The 15817-nt window shown below is 42.1% G+C and overlaps 1 protein-coding gene across 1 annotated transcript in view; it reads right to left on the reverse strand.

Moving 5' to 3' along the window:
• Positions 1–2074: 2074 nt before the first annotated feature.
• Positions 2075–15817, reverse strand: part of SPATA18 (spermatogenesis associated 18) — a 144605-nt gene continuing 130862 nt past the window's right edge. The window contains exon 13 of the transcript XR_007509886.1: positions 2075–2088. The gene's annotated coding sequence lies outside the window, so the exon portion shown is untranslated. The remainder of the gene's footprint in view (positions 2089–15817) is intronic.

The raw sequence follows: 15817 nt of genomic DNA on the forward strand, positions 1-15817 counted from the left end.
ATCACCATCAGTTATTAAGGTATGTCAGTTTTTTCTACAGCAAATGTGTATTATGAACCTTGTCGGGCAAAGGTTGTCTATATCAGAGATGGGAGTGCAAAACAGCGCTTGTGTTGTTGGCTAGGTGGTCTGAGATAAACCACGTTTGCCGTTTGAGTAATTACACTTGTATGGCACACTTTGATACCCAGGCAGAAGATGTATTAGAATTACAGCCAAGAAAAAGAAGCTGAAATAACTGCCGACTCCTTATGAACACAGGAATGAGTTTTCAGGTAAGCTGACATGAGGAAAAGACCACACACACACCCTGGCACCTGAAGTATCACAAGTTTCCTTTTTTTCTCCTGCTATAAAAGAAACAAAGGCTGTTTGTAACTCCTCAGACCCCCCCTCGTCTAAACCAACTATTAATAGTATGGGTTGTCATTTGGGTCACCACAACTCTCTGACATTTAGTAGACAGTTTTCTTGATGATCTTTGTGGTTTACTGATGGGTGAAGCAGCTAGAGCTGCAGATAAGTGTTGATAGGAGTCAAATTTGTGCCAAAGTGAGGCCATTTGCCCTGTTACGCAGGCTGATATAGGGAAACATCATGTGCTTCTAAGAGAGACAAAACACAGTCTTTTTTCTCCTAAACAGCTCCCTCCAGTAATTTTGCTAATCTTACTAATTCTTACCTTGTCCCTGCATAAGGCAGAGGTAGGGTGAGCATCAGCTGGGGGAAATGAGCAAGGAGCTGCCTTCTGCATGGCAAAGGTGGCGTGGGGCAAACCTAGATGTGAAAAGAATGGTGGGCTTTGTCTAAAGGAAGGACATACTGCCTGGAAAACCTGAGACAAGATGTCAGTGTTTCACATGGAGCTTGTGGCCAAGGCCAGGGAGCTACAGAGAACTAAAAAGGGCTTGAAATCGCTGTGTGATCATCATTTCCTTTTTCCAAGCTAAAAAAAAAAAAATCAAGAAAAGAGCTTTTGGCAAAAATCATCTGATTTGATTGTTTGATGTCTACAGGATGGGAATGGAGACCTTCACCCAGTAATGGTAGCTCAGTAGCTTGCAGCCCTCCTGTATGAGCTGTAATAAGTTTCTGCATATAAAACCCCATCATAGTCAGTTGAAGAACATCAGCCAAATCCCAACATCCCATATAAAAGCAAAGCGATGTCCCTTTCTGGAAAACCCTGAGTAAATGTGCTTTAAACAAGAGACAGCTTTGGAACAGAAGAATTGAACTCCTACCTCAGCGCTCCCCTAAACCAAAACTTCCTTCTGGCAAGAAGCCGGGACTGTGATAGCAACTGCTAAGTCAATGTTGCTCCTGCTTCACCTTTGTGCTGTCTCAGAACATACACACACATTCTTCTGAACCACTGTCCTGGTGCATTTTCACACTATTGTACACAGTTGTACTCAGCTCTGTTGGAAAGCGCAGATTTTCATGCAGACTTGAGGAAAGACAGCCAAAAGTCAAGTGTAGGAGTGGGAGTCAAGGAGAAACATCCATGAATATTCCCAGTTCAAGCACCATTGTCTTCCTAGGGTTGTCTCAGTCTTTCAGAGTGGTTGCATATGAACAAAAGCATCCATATCCCAGCTGGCGGGTATCTCCAGTTACTGTGCATTATTAAACATTTATGGAGGAGTAGCTTCCAAGAAGACCGAGTTGAGCACAGAAGCAGCATTTTCATCTAAGCTTACCTCAGACCCCAGATGTCATTCAGCTTGATCCATGTCTTGGAATCTAACTGTGGCTGCAGCATTTATAATTCACAGAAGACCACCATAATTTAGTCTTGTCTGACTTATAAAAAGTATACAAGAGTTTCATGTGCATGCTGTGACCTTACGCTAGTTAGTGACAGCCAAAGCTTCGGAAAGCCTTAACCCACCTCATTCCTCAGTTGAGAGGCCAAGACTAGGCTGTTCAATACTCACCCCAAATTGCTTTTCGGAGGTACCTTGTTCCGCTCTTCACCTAAGCCCAGAGACTTAGCTCTGGATATGGTTTGAAGCATGTGTGGGTGGAGGGGTTGTAGTCACAAATGCTATTTTTAGCATGCTAAGGCTGACCTCCACAGCACCTCTCATAGGCAGAAGAGTCAGATGGGCACCTCTGCAGGGCCATCCAGAACAGAAACCAAGCCTTAGATGCTCCTGGCTGTCTTCTGGGTGAGTTTATTTCTATGCCTTTACTGAAGAAAGCTCAAGAAAGTTGCACTTCCTAAGGCCATGCTCCTCCCTACCATGGAAGGGATTAGGCCTGCCAGAGACCAATTCAGAAATAAAGGACAATTTGCGGCTTTAGAGAATTACCTTTCTTATCAAAATTGCTCACACTCTCTGCTTCCCAGCTCAGTGGAGACAGCAGATCCTCTCAGAGATACAGTGTTAGCTTTGGTTACCAGAAAGTGAGAGGACAATTTTACTGCACAGTACAACTTTCACCAATATGTTGGTCCTAATTCAGAAAACAAATGCTAGAGCAAAATATTACTACACTTAAATGAAAGCATAGCATTGAACATAAATCTTTGCTGGCTATACCAAGCAGGCATAGCTTGGTACTGGCTCAGTTACCTCACCCAGAGGCAGCAAAGCCTTTCACGGGGTTTTCACCCTGCAGTTAGCTAGGAGTAACAAATAGTTGCATTAAGTATGAAGGTTGTGATGTTCAACCTACAAATCTCGTATTGCACGACCTGCCCCAAATCCTTGTGCCTTACTTTATATTCACTGCATTACCACACCGTTCCTTAATGTTTTTTGGTGCAGGTGGACTCAAACATGAAGCAATTTCTGTATTATTTTTAAACGAAGGCCAAAGTAAGAGCTAGCAGTACCATCCTGTATATCAATTATTCCCCCTGTCCTTTACCACTATGCAAATACTCACAATTCTGATCTGCTCTGGGTTCCTGAGAAGCTGCCAACGCATTGCCTTTGTTTGTACAAAGTTTAGCTGTCTCTTGATAAGCTCCTGATTTCTTATAATAAATCAGCAAGAGCAAAATGTACTCTGGAAGATGGCCTAATGCAAAACTGTGGCACCGATTTTAAATCATAATGTTACTGCCTTTTTGGAACCTTTCCCCTTTCTAATATGCATGTCAGCTATGACAAAAATATTGAGCGGCAAGCTTTGAACTATTTTGGTGCTCTGTTGAAGTATTTGAACAATACTGCCATACCAATTTAGCTACATTTTATAATAATCGGTGATTTGGGACAAATTATAGCATAAACACAGCATGTCTGAACCAAACAAGTTCTTTTAAAGATATTCTAAATTAAAACATATTTAAGCCTATTGTTATTTCTTTTAGCACAATCACCATGGAAACTATATAAAACTCACTTTTAATATCCATTCTTTCTTAAATGCTGTGTTGCCTAAATGATACATGAATTGAGCATAATTGGTTTGGTATTTTAACAGTCAGTCATGGAACAACATGTCCTTTGGAACATCTTATAACTGAGTTGATTGCTGCATTTACTGTATGTGAGATGCAAGTTTATACCAGCCTTGTTATGAAAGGAGAAGGGAGCACAACTTTTAAAACACCAAGGGATGTTCTGGATTAGATATATCTCAATTCACTGCAAAATTATAAAATTCCAACAGAGAAAGACTTGGTCAGATTCGACCCTATAGTAAACTCAGCTAAAATGAATGCAGTTACCTTAAAAATTAAATTGTTTCACTAGCTTCAGGACTACGACATATTTCCAAAGATGTTGTTAGAGGCATAATGGCATTCACAGGTTTCGGCATATGTGACGATCCTTTCCCAGGTTCCCAAGGACAGCATTTAAGTGCTTGCTGGAACCTGTCATGTAAACTCTTTCCCAATCTACTTTATGGGAGATAAGCAGTAAGGGAGAGATACTATGCATACACAATTTAGTCAGCCTATTCCTAAACATGCCAAATTCCAGGTACCAGTGAAGTATTTTTTGTGTACACACTTGTACACACAGAGCAGAGCCATCAACGATCCCTTAACAGTACATTCCTGGAGTATACTAAATAGCCTTATTCTTTCCCAGGTTCAATGTTCTTTCTGGTGATTCCAGATCAGCTGGAGATTGGTTTGAACAAGGGCTACAAAGGCTGTCCACACCCATGATGCCAAGCCGCATTTCTTCCTTGACTCTGCACTTCACAGGCTCCTCACGTCATCTACCAGTGACTCCAGGAGATGACCTGAGAACCCTCATTTGCTCTGCCAACATCAGGCTGTGACTAGACCCATGCCATGGCCTCCCAGAGCCCCTCAAAGCTCGTGCCCTCCAGCAGGCACTGCAGGTGCCAATTACTTCTTGCTTCTTGCTGCTGGCTGCGGCTTCGCCCCTCTGTTCTGCGAGGAGGGGTGAGGCTGCAGCAAGGCAGAGAAATCCCAGGCATTAACAAGTGAGTTATGACAGGCCTGAGTATGGGACCACTGAAAGAGGCCTAAAGCTACGTGTGGATGCCACCACAGGCAGACTGCAGCGGTCAAGTGAAGAATCCCCGTGTGAACCTCATGACGAAGATACAGAAGTGACATAAACAGAAACGACATCGCATGTAAGTGAGAGCTTCATTTCCCCCATTTCTCTACCCGTTAGATGCCTAGTTTGCTTATCATTATGCCGTGGGACAGCAGTGAATTCAGCAGGGTGGTTTTGGAGCCACACCAGCAGAAGCAAAGGCAGAATTTTCAAAGAACCATCTTTAAGGTAAGAATTGCAGCATCAGCCCAAGGGAAATGCATAGTGATAGAACATACACAAGTTGAAAACAAAATTTAAAAATACGTGTAAATGCATTTCATCTGGGTTCTTTTAGTAAGATGCTTGAAATTTAAATTTGAATGCATAAACATCTGTCTCAAGGATAAGTTCGATATAAGCTTTTATTCCAATTTACATACATCTTACTTTGCAAAATGCCTCCTGAAACTCATGCTAAGTAATGCACACAGGAAGTAATGCATTTATCTTCCAAGGATACAGTAACCCCTTGATGTACATTTTGATAAAAGACCTAAAGAAAGTACTTCAGGCAATGCTGTTCAAGATGTTGCATATTTCTAAGTTTCCCATCTTCAATCAGTTTCTCTGGGAGCAGAAAAGGTCAAATTATATAGTAGAATTACACTCTCTAGTGGTGAAATTCTGGCCCTTGTGTCACTTCTCTCTGTAGCTCCATTGTGTCCTCCTTGTTCTTGTTCTTTCAGGAGATTAACAAATAATTCATCTCATACATGTTGTAACCAGAAGCTATTTTTATTGGAAAGGGTGCAGTTACCAGCTCTTCTCAATCTAAAAATTAAAAGGGAAAAACTGAGACATCAGCAAAGAAAGCTTCAACGGCCATTATTCACCATATGCAATTGTTGAAGGAGATGAATAAACACCTTCGCATATACATATACACTTTAAAAAAAGCATTTACTTTATGAAAGAGCATTTAACGCAAAATCTTCCCCTGCTAGAGAGACAACCACACAGTTAACATGAATTGCTACTGTTAAAATGACCAGCGGAGGTGTCCTCACGCTGGCCAACCGTAGTCCTAGTAAATTTATTCTTTGCTCATGAGAAAAAAGCTTTAAATTACTTTTGTAATTACCACTTATGGTCATATCCACAAAGCACTGCAAAAATTTGTCCAAAGGTATGTTTATCCCAGGAACTGGGAAACCTGCACCCTGAGGACAGGTACAGCTTAAAACTGAGTTTCACGGGATTTGCTGCTCTCTGTTGCATGTGCATAATTACAGCACTTAGAATAACACTGGGTATGCGGTGAAGTATGGCCCCACAGGAGTGGACTGAAAAGCTTATTCAGTCCTCAGAAGGAAAAGATGCCCTAAATTTTGCCTATGCACATACCTGAAAGGTCCATGTTCGTGTCATGCTTTTGTCCACATTGAAAATACATGCAGCCATGTCCTGAGGCAATTGCAGCAGAAGACCATAAGCTCTGCTAACCTGTTGGATGTGAGAACTCCTTCCTTGCCACCTACCTGTAGCCTCTTTAGAGTGTAACCTAAGCTACAGAGCCCAGTTTCAGGAAATAGCCAAAAGTCCTACGGTTTCATTTCTGTATCCTATCTGCTTTTGCACCACTCCACCTCCTGCGCAACATTTGATCTCTTTGCCCTGCAGACAGTTGCAGATCACTCGCAGTGCTCATTTTTGCATAGAACTGTTGTCTTCTCCCTTGTTAGTCTCTCCACCGTGGCCTCCCTATGCTCGAGAGTTTGGCCAGAGAAGCACAGACACATGAAGGAAAATATTTCCTCGGCACTGTATTTTGGCAAAAGTAATCAGATGGTCCACTTCCATGATGTGATTTTGCGGAAGATTTCTTGCCTGGGCATTCACTAAAATCAGAAGTGATTGCATTTTTAAGGTTTCAGTGGTAAATCTACATTAGCAAGCAGTTTTGCCCAGGAAGAATGGATCAGCAGAGGGAAGCAGCTGGAGCTATGACATAGGCAGTTCAAGGGTTTTATTGCAGACTGGTTTCTTGAGCCAAATATTCCCAGTATGCGTCCGGTTGGACCAAAAATTGCTTGAGGCTCTAATGTTCTCATGAGGGGTGGAAGGACACAGGTGTGCACCTGGAGCAGAGCCTCCAACCCAGTTTCCACTCAAAGGAACCTGGTCTTCCATTCACCAAACTGCTCCATAGTCTGGAGCAACACATGCTGAACTTCATGCAGTGCAGAGGGGTAGGTTTGGTACACATCACGGGAAGGGAAGGAGTGGGACACATGGTTTAGGCTCATATCAGGGTCAAATTACTCCATGATGCAAAAGAAGCTCTCTTTGGTCCAGGACATTTTCTTTCCCCAGTTTTGACCAACTGAAAGAACAAAATCAGGAAATAACAGCACAGAAGATATGCATTATGAGCATTCCCAAATGAAAGACTTATCTATTGGTACATGCAGTTTTCTGTAAGTATGGCCAGGTGAAATTTGATGTAATGGACTACAACGGGTTGCGAGACCAGTGTGGGGATTTTGTGACACAGACATTTGAGATTGCCCATACATGATCAAATGACCACTCACTTCCCTTGTGGGGTATTAGCAACCAGCATACAGAAGGATCTGTTCCCATTTTTTACATGTAATCGAAAACCTGACCGCAGACTATGAGGCCAGAATATCGCAATCTCATCTTTTCCAATATGGTCCAGTTCTGCACCATATTTGGGTCAGGATCCAAATTTCAATGCTAGATTCCATTCCTATTACAGGATAAATCAAAATCCAGACTAAAGTCAACAACTCTAGGGGTAGAGGGAGAGGAAAGTATGAATGTATATCTTAATTTTGCAGCTGAGATTAAAGTCAAGCCTTTATTGTCCAAGATTGTGAAGTTCAGAGTAATTAATCCTTGCTGTGAAACCCATCATTTTGTTATCATGAAATCAACCCATTGGCTCTCATCCTACTTCTGACCCTGCCACTTAACCCCTTCATGTGTCTTTCCTGGTGTGTTATTTTATTTCATGAGTTAGCATTCTGCTCAGTTTAAGTTTGAACCAAGTTTTCAGATGCCTCGGGGGGAAAACATTCATGTCTCCTCCTGAAAGACCATTGGCATAACTGTTGTTTTTGATGGATTGCAGCAGGACCGAGAAATTTCCACAAGAGTTGCTTTTGCTTCTTGAGGGAAATAAATGAGCTCAATGCGTGTCCTTGCCAGTGCTGCATTTGAAAACAAGAGGAAGATTTGTCATGTCAAGTGCAGCTGAAATACAGAACACACCCTTCAAACCAACTTGTTCTAAACCACCTACTGCACAGTCAGTACAAAGCATTCATTTATTGTGCTGTTTGCGCGTAAGGGTATACTTAGGCTTGAATGACTGGGTAACAAGGAGACCATATGCTGCTGCAACTATGTCAACGGCGCTTTGCTTATCAATTTTTGAAATCTGCTGCCAGCATTATCTTTCACTATCCTAAAATATTGGAAGAGTTACAGATGACCCCATGCCACTTACTTTGTCACTAGTCTGATGCAAAAATAGCCTGCCATTGAGCGGTCCCAAGCCAACCTGTCCTGGCCAAAATGCAGCCACCCTTTTTTTCCCCCTGATGTTTGCATGCTACCCCAGTTAAGCCTCTTGTGCGGGTCTGCTCTCTGGGTGCTGCCGCCCAAGCCTTGAGGTCAGTGTCAGCCACCAACACACTCTCCCCAGCTGCTCTCCCCCACTGTTCCCCTGTTAGCTCCCTACGGGCAAATGGCAGCAGGGCAGTGGACACAGGCTTTGCTGGGGAAGTCTGAATTACAGCACTCAGGTCACTGATTCAGTCGCTGTGAAAATTGCCCCACTCCTAAGAGAAGCCTCCTGCAGTGGCTTTGAGCTGCGGGCAGCCGCTCCGTCAGCCCTGCGCACTCTCCCCTCGCAGGCAGCAGGGTGCCAGCAGGCTGGTGCGGTGGATGGAGGGGCTGCAAGGCTGAACTGAAAAGCCGCAAGAAAGGATTTGGGATGTACCTCCCAAAATATCAAAATTAGATGTTCTCAGGTCCCATGGTCACGGAGATCTGATTGTAACAGCAGAGACTGATGAGGTTTCTGGGACTCCTCAAGCACATGGTACACAAGCAGAAATCAACAAACCTGTTTGCATTCCTGCTGGAAAGCAAGTTTTGAACCTGCCTCTCTGAAGGGGAAAAGCTAATGAACTCCCATGCCTCCTGCGTCACTGAGGTTGGAATTATGACAATATCTATACCCAGCGGTAAATGAGCAATAATTATTTCCAGATGTATGTAAACGTGGCTGATTTTTTCCACATTAATCTTTCACACAGCCTACATGCATTATAGAGCTCAGATGTTTACTCAGCATTCAAATAAAACATAAAGGGATTAAAAAAACCCTATCTGGTATGTTAAGCTTCCTTAAAAGGGAGCTGATGGTATCTGCCTAACACTTTAACTTGATTTTTATTACTGAAATTCCAGGGATTTATGTAACTGTTCTGCTTTTTTCCAAGGTCCACATTTTTGTCCAACTAATTCGGTTCCCAGTATCCCTGTACAATTAAGTGAAAATAAGCACTAGATTTTGATGCCCATGATGCTACTTGAGGTTTTTATTATACCACGGATAATATTAAAGATCCTGGGAGAATCCCCACCACATTTTCTTCCTGAGCTAACTCCTGATGACTTTGGATTGAATAGATGAGTCTCTTGTTCTCTCTATATGGCAGTGTTAAATCACAGTAAATATAGAAAACTTAGTTCACCTTTGCAAAACACAAGAGTGGTGCAAGGGATGTTCACTGCAGCAGCCCGGATGACTGAGCCACAAGAGGCAGTGGCAAGCTCACATCCTGCCTTGCCAACAAAAGCTGCCCATGAGATGCGCTGTGCTCACATGCCTTGTAGGTATCTGGCACCATTCCTCACTTACCACGCTGGTTGTCCCTCCTCACCCACCTGGAGGAAGGCACTTACCCTCATGCCTCCACACAAACATTTTCTAGTCATGGGAGTTTTGATCAAGGGCAGCTATACCATTGGAGTGCCCTGGTCATATGCTTTGCAAATGTATGGAAATATGCAAGTAGCAGGTGCAGAGAAAAAAACATCAGAGATGAAGTCATCTCCAGCCATTCCTGTGTCTGCAGAATGTGTTTAGTCTTTTGATGTCTGAGTATAGGGGGAAGATGCTTAATGGGGTTGTAAAGTACCCCCCTGCAGGCATACCCCCAGCTTTGCACTGGCCCTTCAACACCTGTTCATAAAGGATGGCTTTTAAACACTAGACATGTTACCTTGTGTGGTTGCTTGCCAATTTCGTGAGCCGCTGTCATTTGAAAATTATACACGGTGTTTATTTTTAGAGATGAACCTGACCCTTACGGTCTGAGCTGGATTTCAATTTCCTCTTCACCTCTGGGGAAGTCCAATAGCTTAAGATTTTGGTCCCAGCTGTACACAAGATGTCGTGGTCAGCTGTGATATTTACATAAAGGCTTGTGTTCAAGCAGTCTTCAGATCTGGTACTGCTCAGTCCATGTCCATACCATAGAGTAGATCTAAAAGAACATATATCATCTAATTCAAGGTTCCTTACAAAATACAGACTGATCCTGTGAATTTCTCTCGTGTGACTAATCAGGCTGGTGTCCATGAGTTTATTCATATATAGATCATCCCTGTTCATTAGCGTCAGCAATGAATGTGACTCTGACTAATGTTTGCTTCAGTTTATCTTTATGGATCCAGCTCCACAAAGAAATGTCTACACTAAACCCATCACTCACCAAATCACTTTATCTTCTTTGAATTACACTTATAATGGGTTATGAATAGCATAAATAATGAATATGGAAAGAGACATTTGATTTTCCACAGCTCTCACTGAATTATATATCAAACGTTTTATCAAACAGTCTAACAGATAATAATCAAATAACAGTATTGTTTACCAGAAGACTTATTTGCACATGGTTTTTTTTTAGGACAGGCAGTAACTAGATACCATCACTTTTTGTTCCTTACTACTCCCTGCCCTGTAAAGTTCAACAACCGAGAGTTTAGAGAGCTCCTCAGTGAGCTATAAGCAAGAATACATAGATTATGCAATCATTGTTATTCTAATTTTCATAGGTTAGGGGAGAATTACCTTTGTATTTCTCTTATCAATAAGTTGCATTTCCCTTGACCATTTTTCTGGGGGAAAACCCCCACAACATTACTGCTTTTTTCTTTGATAAACAGCATCATCCAGGGCTATCAAAAGGGGTCTGAGCAGCTGCAGGCAGGAGCGGCTCAGGTCCCTTCTGATGGCCCTGGGGGACTGTCCGGTCTCCTTCTCCCAGCAGCAGCAACAGCATTACCTTCTCCGGCAAGACCAACCCCTTGGAAGTATCCAGGCACGGATAAGGAGCTATTTTTCCCTTCCTTCTTTCTCCAGTTTTGTCTAACCAAGACCAACACTTCAAAGCAACCAATTTCAACTAGTATTTTGTGTGAATCATACTTCACTTTTTCTTTTAGTAGTACTGTAGCTCTTATGAATTTGCATCAGCTACTAAATATGTAAAATGGAAATCAATAGTCAGATCTTCCTCCACCTGCAAAATCTTGTCTTCAAAAACCTGTTATACTCTTTTCCTGTATTTTATCTGGCCCAGTTCCAGAAATATGTTTGCTCTTCTGACAAACACTGGGAAACTGAGTTTATTGTGATGTCTCAGATCTTTCTCTGCAGCAAATCTTTCAAAGATATCTCAACCATTATTACTATTCTACAGTGAATAACTGGAGAGGTAAAAAAGTCAAACTGTCATGCAGCTAAAATGTCTCACAGAGCCTCACTCCGTCAGAGACTCCACAAAAAAATTAAATCAATCCATATTGCTTTTATTTCCAGACCACCCACTTGCTCTTTGTACTGGATTTCAGTTACTTTAGTTATCAACACTAATTTATTATAGACTACCTAAAGAAACGTCAACATTTATAAAAGGCCATATTTTTTTACTTAAGAAGGGAAAGATTTCTTTCCATGTTTATACAATCATATTTCTCTCCAGCATATAAAATGATTTTAGGGATTCTGACTAATGAAAAGTTTGGGACAGGACAAAAATAAACCTTGATGGGTTTTGCTGCAACCAGCTACTAAGCGGTTTGGGTTCTGTGGGTTTTTTTCTCCTCCTGTCAGCTTCTAGTCTGCATCACGAATCTGAAACATATGAGTAAATACTCAAAAACTTCCACTGTGGTCTTTGATGTTCGCAACTCAGGAGAGTATTCAGCTTTTCAACTCAGCATCGTGGAGGTGGTCTCTTACCCAAGGTGAATGTAGGAAACACCCTCCACTTACAAGGTAAAATGATGGATTAATGTTGTGGGGGAAGGCTCCTATTTTCTTTGTATTCCTTTTAAACTCCATTTATACAGTATTTGGTTCAAGGCGGTAGATCTCTGATCACAGCATTCCTGCTATGGAGCTGAAGATTACACAGGGCAAGGCAAAGAAGATAAAATCTTTTCAGGAATTATTCTTCTCAGTGTTATCTCATCACCCAGTTTAAGATATGATATTTTTTTCTCAGTAGGAAACCCTGGTACATCTGTAAGAAAACACTCAGAGAAAAAGAATTGCACTTGTTCTCATCAATGACTGACCTCCATTCCTTGAACTTTGGCTTCAAATAATTTAATCAAGCATCATTGCCAAGAGGCCAAAGCCAGTTTTCGTGCATGCTAATCATTATTGTGGACTGCAACAGGCTTATGGGCTTAACTTGTCCAAGTTGATGGGGGAGACTTTCAGATGACTGAAGCTGCCCCTAAGCCATTAGAGCAATGACAATTTATACTGGTGAAGGATTTGCCTTAACTGTATGATGAATCAGTCTTCTACTGCAACTGTATTTTCTTTCCTTTCCTAATTAGAAGCACGCAGTTAAAGAGAATTGATCGTACAGGAACGCAGAAAGAAATGGAAAGTCAAGTCTAATACCACAGAAAGTACAGCAACACTCAATAATCCTGATATCAAAAGACTTCCCCCAGGATTATGGTGAGCTGCTTTCCCAAATGCCTCACTTGTCTATTCCAGGCGAGCTGTGCAGGGCTTAGTTGTTATGATGTGGGTATCTGTCTACTAAGAATCAAGGTAAAACCGCAAGTTCCTTTTTCACTGGCTAATTGATATTAAAGACAGAGGTCTAATCAGATGGTAACCAAATTTAGTTACAAGCCACCTGGGATGATATTTGAACCAGCAACCCATGGTACAAATAACATTCAACATCCCATCCGTGTTCTCCCATAATTGGCCAGGAAGGTTGAAGGAACCTGTTTCCCACAGACAGATAATCACATCCAGGAAACACACAGCCCAGAGCAAACAACGCTTTGTTTTGCCACATTTGTCATCTGACACACCGCTTCCATTAGCCAGGACCGGAGCTGGTCAAGCCAGAATGCCAAGGGAAACTCTTGTGAGCTTGCTTACACTGTTAAATATGCTGTCTGCTGCGTTTCTCTGGTTAATCCCTTTCTTTCCAGCTGGGGAAGCAGGCTAGTGCCTTCAGTTGCCCCTCTCTGGTTTCTAACTCCCATATGATTATTCCACTACCAGTTAGGCAAGTAAATCTCTCCAAGAGGCATTATGAAAAGCGCCACGGGTGAAGAAGCAGTGCCACCCTCTTTAGAGCTGTCAGGGCACCAAAGTGCAGAGCTGACCTCATAGGAGCTTTAGGTGACCAAATTCCCTGCGCAGTCTGTAGGCACAGAGGCATTGCTAAATTCCTTGTACTGTCTTAGCCTTCACATGCAGCAATTTGGTGGCTTCTTGCTGTGAAACTACTGAGTGATTGCAAGGAATGCAGCAAGAAAATCCAGCAAAAGATTGGGCAAGCAACCACTTAGTGAAGGTGTTGATAAATGCTTTCTAGAGAATCTGAAGCCTTTGTTAACCATTCAAACATGTCTTTGAAAGAATGAGTTAACCTGCCAATTTATTTTAATGTCATTGGGTAAACAAAGGCAACCCCCCCCCCCCCCTGCCCTCAGTCTTATATTTCAGCCTCTAACTTTCACTGGCTTTCTTCTTCCTATCACAATCTTCTGTAACTCTACAGTAGTTTCTCAGTCTCTTGATGGTTAGAGAAGCATACCACTGCACATGGGGTGGGCAGGCTGTTTGTCTGCCAGATGATACAGTTCCTCAAATTACACTGCCAGCTGTGAGCCTGGCTCTTGGGTCTCACTGACCAGTGAAGCCTCACTTAGGCAGCAGAGCCATCCTTCTTTTGGATCACAACAGAACAGTGTTACATCATGAAAAAAAAAAAAAAAAATAATTTCAAACCCATATATTCATACTATTGTCAGAGACTGTAAATTTTAAGGTGAGTGTTTTATTTTCTTCACAGCTCACATTTTTTCACAAAGGATCAGCTCCTGCCATGTCCAGTCCTACTGATATTGGTCAGTGCTTATGTTTAAGTCCTTCGCTAGGCCAGGGCATTTCAACTATTTTCTCCCCAGGTTTTTATTTCCACTTCTTGCTCTTAGCTTGCTTCTATGAAATAGGATTTGGAGCTCTTCCATGTTACCCAACACGGAGAACCACGATGCTGCTGCGTAGGTGGCCAGATAGAGCTGTCCTGGCCCCTGTGGAGGGCACCATGCGGCACCTGTGCCCAATACCTCCTCCAGCAGCTCCGCAGCCCCCGCAGCCCCTGGTCGGGGCAGCCTGTGTGCCCCACAGCTAGATCCTGCCTCCGAGGGAGCAGCAGAGAATGCTCCCCCCACCCTCCCCCTCAGAGCAGCTCTGTGCTTTTATGACCCTGAAATATGAGCAGAAAGGAGGATACTCTATGAATTACAAACTCTACAGAGTCACTCTTTTCAGAGAGAGACATGAATCAATTTTTAGCAATAGCTCTTTTAGCTGAGCTTCTCCAATCTGAGATGAGGAGAAATGGGATCAAGCCCACCCCAGTGTTTTTCTGTGCCTGATTAAATGTCACCCAACAGAAACAGGTATAAGAAGGAAACAAAAAGTGTGCTAGAGAACTGCTTAAAATGCAGACAGTTGATAAATAGGCTTGAAGTCTCACCAGTTCGATTACCTTCCATTTGACTCTTCTTTGATCCCATTTTAGTTCACTTACATTGTCTCTATGCAAATTCTGTCTGGGATAAAAGTAGATGGTAATGGAATAAGGAAAACTAAGACATATCATCATCTGTTTTGTATCTTCTGGGCTAAAATCTTCAGATATACTTAGGATAAAGCTTATTCTAATTTCAAAGATCCCCTTCAAAAAGACACACAATAATAAATTACAGCCACAGTCCTAAGAATAAAAGCCCACTGCCTCGCTGGAATTTTAATCGACAATTGGGTAATGGTCCAGACTGCAGGTCTCCAGGAGACAGTGTTATACAAGTGGAATTTGGCTCACTAATCTATACTGAAGCCTGCTGTACACTTTATTAAAGAGTATTGGCATTTACGCCTGAAGAACTGCAACGTTAGGCCAGTTGCCTCCAAGCTGACACTTTGCTAGGGAACAGCTAGCAATAAAAATAGAAATCAGATATAAGAAACCAAGTACAATTAAGAATAATTCTCTACATAGTCTCTGACTATGGTCAGAGTCTCTGACAATGTCTCTGACAAATGATTGACAATGTCTGAACAAAGTTGGCCAGACCCAACATGTCACAGTTGTGATTTCAGCTTAGCCTTTTTTGATTTAAAAGCCAAATTAATTTGTAAATGAGTGGTCTGTTTTCATCTATTACCCTACCAAAATGCAAATCATGGCATGCAAAGATAATTTGAGCCTACTCAGAAATCCAGTTACTTCCAGTCATTCATCAAAGCGCTAATATTGCTCTTTAGTCAGGGTTAAAAAAAAAGTTTTAAGAGCAGTGCATTAGCTTCACACACCATTAACTATGAGTGCCTCAGGCTGCGCATCATATGCTTGACGAAATGGCACTCATGCTGTCCTGTATACCAGAAAATCAAGCCACTAAATATTACCTTTTTTCGAGGGAATTTCAGGCATAGTTGACAAGGTCATGTATATTGATATAGTGTGTTTGGATTTCTGCAAGGCATTTGATTTAGGAGCAGGTGATATTTTGTTTAAAAGTATTTTATGCAGAAACAGCAGAGTACATATTAAAATAACTAAAAACTGCCTCATTGGTGAATCTTATCATGTCTTAATGGAGACGTATCTGTCACTGAGGCCATTCCAGCCTGGTCCATAGGGACCAGTCCCCTGAGCCAACGCTAATAGTTTATC

Source organism: Accipiter gentilis, chromosome 3, assembly GCF_929443795.1.
Source record: "Accipiter gentilis chromosome 3, bAccGen1.1, whole genome shotgun sequence".
NCBI classification, from domain to species: Eukaryota; Metazoa; Chordata; class Aves; order Accipitriformes; family Accipitridae; genus Astur; species Astur gentilis.